The sequence below is a fragment of the Arachis stenosperma genome, chromosome 5 (assembly GCF_014773155.1).
Source record: "Arachis stenosperma cultivar V10309 chromosome 5, arast.V10309.gnm1.PFL2, whole genome shotgun sequence".
Taxonomy (NCBI): Eukaryota; Viridiplantae; Streptophyta; class Magnoliopsida; order Fabales; family Fabaceae; genus Arachis; species Arachis stenosperma.
In genome coordinates, this window is record NC_080381.1 from 40,494,421 (window position 1) to 40,498,366 (window position 3,946).

The window sequence follows — 3,946 nt, forward strand, 5'->3', positions numbered from 1 at the left end:
TCTTCATACACTTGTCTGAAGCTCATACACCATGATATACATAAGTACACTATCTTTATCTTCTATTATTTTTCGTTCATCACCATATATATCTGAGTTTGCCTGACTAAGATTTAACAGATGACCATAGCTTGCTTCAATACTAACAATCTCCGTGGGATCGACCCTTACTCACGTAAGGTTTTATTACTTGGACGACCAGTGCACTTGCTGGTTAGTTTGTGCGAATTGTGTAATGCCATGTATTAAGCGCACCAAGTTTTTGAGCCATTACCAGGGATTTTGAGTTTGAAAAAGTATAGTTCACATTTCGCCGACCAAGTTTTTGGCGCCGTTGCCGGGGATTGTTCATGTTTTGAGCAAGCTTTTGGTAACATCAGAGCCAAGATCCGGCAACAACATCAAATTTTTGGTGTTATTGCCCGGGATTGTTTAGGCTGGACAACTGACGTTCATCTTGTTGCTTAGATTAGGTATTTTTTTTTTTTTTCGAAATTCTTGAAGGTGAATTCTAGAGTTTCATGATGATTTGTTGAAATCTGCTGGCTGAGAAGCCATGTCTAATCTGATTGGACCGAGTTTCAACTTATCACCACAAGAGCTGTTGATTTCGTATCAATCTTGCTGTTGGAGCAGTGATTTGCTAAGGCTTGGCCTTGGTCATGTCTAGTGTTTTGGACCGAAGCTTTCTTTGAAAGCTTGGCTGGCTGTGAAGCCATGTCTAATTCCTGGACCGGAGTCTTAGACTACATTGCACTGATTCCTAGAATTCTCATTAAGAATTTTGATGTTTTCACTTAAATTTCGAAAATCAAAAAAAAAAAAATTACAAAACCATAAAAATCCAAAAATATTTCTTGTTTGAGTCTAGAGTCTCATCTTAAGTTTGGTGTCAAATGCATGTCTTTTATATTTTTCGAATCCATGCATATATTTGTGTTCTAATCTTTGAATTCTATTGACTTGAAGTATTTTTTTTGTGTCTCATATGCATTCTCATATTGTTAGTGTCAGTAGTACACAACTGCTAAGTTTGGTGTCTTGCATGCATTGTTATTTGATTCTTGTTGCATTTTGATTATTAAAAATCCAAAAATATTTTTAATTTGTGTCTTTTCAGTCAATGATACAAAGAATTGAAGATTTAGAACATACTGCAGAGGAATTATACAGAAAAAGCTGAGCATTCAAAAATGCCCAGTGAAGAAGGCAGACTGGCGTTTAAACGCCAGCCAGGGTACCTGGTTGGGCGTTTAACGCCCAAGGTAGCATTTTGGGCGTTAAACGCCAGAATGTATACCATTCTGGGCGTTTAACGCCAGGAGGGTGCTAGGGAGAAGATTTTGTTTTCAAATCAATTTTTTTTCAATTTTTCAAAATCAAATCTTTCAATCAAATGTTTTCAAAATCATTTCTTTCCTTTTTAAAAGATACTTACTAACAATTAATGATTTGATTGAACATCTCAAATTTGTTTACCTTTTCTGTTGAGAAAGGTTTTTAATGTTTGAATCATATCTTTTCTTGTTAGGCAAGTCAATTTTTAAAATCACATCTTTTCAAATTGTTTTTTAAAATCATATCTTTTCAAATAGTTTTTCAAATCATATCTTCTCAATCACATTTTTTTTTTTTTTTCATATCTTCTTAACCACATCTTTTTCAAATAACTTTCAATCAAATCTTCTTAATTTCTAATTTCAAATTCTTTTTCAAAATCACTTAATTTCTTTTTCACTTTATTTTCGAAAATTAATTAATGTTTTTTCAAAATAATTCAAAATTTTTCACTTGATTTTCGAAAATAAACTTCCCTCCTTCCCACATCCTTCTATTTATGGATGCCACTCTTCTCAATGCACAATTCGAACCTTATCTAACTAAAGTTCGAATTTATCTTCTCCTTCTTCTTTCTATTTCTCTTTTCCTCTGACACTTAAAGGAATCTCTATACTGTGACATAGAGGATTCCACATTTTCTTGTTCCCTTCTCTTTCATATGAGCAGGAGCAGGACAAAGGCATTCTTGTTGAAGCTGATCCTGACCTGAAAGGACTTTGAAGAGAAGCTAAGAGAAGCCAAAGCACACTCTCTTTAGAGGACCTGACCAATTCTTCAAGGAAAAACATGGCAGCAGAAAACAACAACAATGCAAACAATGCAAGGAAGGTGCTGGGTGACTTACTGCACCTACTCCTGATTTTTATGGGAGAAGCATCTCTATCCCTGCCATTGGAGCAAACACTTTGAGCTTAAGCCTCATTAGTTTTTCTCTAATGCAACAGAATTGCAAGTTCCATGGACTTCCAATGGAAGATCCTCATCATTTTTAGCTGAATTCTTGCAAATCTTGACACAGTCAAGACTATGGGGTTGACCCTGAAGTCTATAGACTGATGCTATTCCCTTTTGCTGTAAGAGACAGAGCTAGAATATGGTTGACTCTCAACCTAAAAAGCCTGGACTCATGGGAAAAGCTAGTCAATGCCTTCTTGGCAAAATTCTTTCCACCACAAAGATGGAGTAAGCTTAGAGTGGAAGTCCAACCTTTAGACAAAAGGATGGAGAATCCCTCTATGAAGCTTGGGAAAGATACAAACAATTAATCAGAAAATGTCCTTCTGACATGCTTTCTGAATGGAGCATCATAGGTATTTTCTATGATGGTCCTCTCTGAACTATCTAAATGTCCTTGGATAGCTCTGCAGGAGGATCTCTTCATCTGAAAAGACGCCTACTGAAGCTCAAGAACTGATTGAAATGGTTGCAAATACCAATTCATGTACACTTCTGAAAGAAATCCTGTGAACAATGGGACTAGTCAGAAAAGGAGTTCTTGAGATTGACACTCTGATGCCATATTGGCTCAGAATAAAATATTGACACAACAAGTCAATTTGATTTCTCAAAGTCTGTCTGGAAGGCAAAATGCACCAAACATACTAAGGAAGCTTCATCTGAGGAAGAAGCTTATGATCCTGAGAACCCTTCCATGGAAGAGGTAAATTACCTAGGAGAACCCTATGGTAACACCTATAATTCTTCATGGAGAATCACCCAAATCTTTCATGGAAGAATCACGAGAGACCTCAACAGGTTTCAATAACAATGGTGGAAGAAACAGTTTAACAATGGCAAGCCTTTTCCATCATCTTCTCAGCAACAGACAGAGAGCTCTAAGCAGAATAATTCTGACTTAGCAACCATGGTCTCTGATCTGATCAAAACCACTCAAGTTTCATGACTAAAACTAGATCTTCCATTAGGAATTTGGAAGGACAAGTGGGTCAGCTGAGCAAGAAAATTACTGAACTTCCTCCAAGCACTCTCCCAAGTAACACTGAAGAAAATCCAAAGGAGAGTGCAAAGCCATAAACATGGCCGAATTCTGGGAGGAAGAAGAAGCAGTGAACGCCACTGAGGAAGGCCTCACTGGACGTCCACTGGCCTCTAATGAGTTCCCCAATGAGGAACCTTGGGAATCTGAGGCTCAGACTGAGACCATAGAGATCCCTTGGACTTGCTACTGCCTTTCATGAGCTCTGATGATTTCTTCCTCTGAAGAGATGTATGTCACTGAAGAGCAAGTTGCTAAATACCTTGGAGCAATCAAGCTAAATGACAAGTTATTTGGAAATGAGACTTGGGAAGATGAACCTCCCTTGCTCACCAAAGAACTGGATGACCTGTCTAGGCAGAAACTGCCTCAAAAGAGACAGGATCCTGGGAAGTTTTTCTATACCTTGTACCATAGGCACCATGACCTTCAAGAAGGCCTTGTGTGACTTAGGGTCAAGTGTAACCTCATGCCCCCTCTGTAATGGAGAAATTAGGGATCTTTGAGGTGCAAGCTGCAAAAATCTCACTAGAAATGGCAGACAACTCAGAAAACAAGCCCATGGACTTGTAGAGGATGTTCTGTTAAGGTTGAAAGCCATTACATTCC

General features: G+C 37.8%; 1 non-coding gene across 1 annotated transcript; it reads right to left on the minus strand.

The window, feature by feature from the left end:
- Positions 1–2,525: 2,525 nt before the first annotated feature.
- LOC130932236 (small nucleolar RNA R71) lies at positions 2,526–2,632 on the minus strand. The gene has a single exon (XR_009067395.1). It is a non-coding gene; the product is annotated as a small nucleolar RNA R71 (small nucleolar RNA).
- Between the last annotated feature and the right edge of the window lie 1,314 nt (positions 2,633–3,946).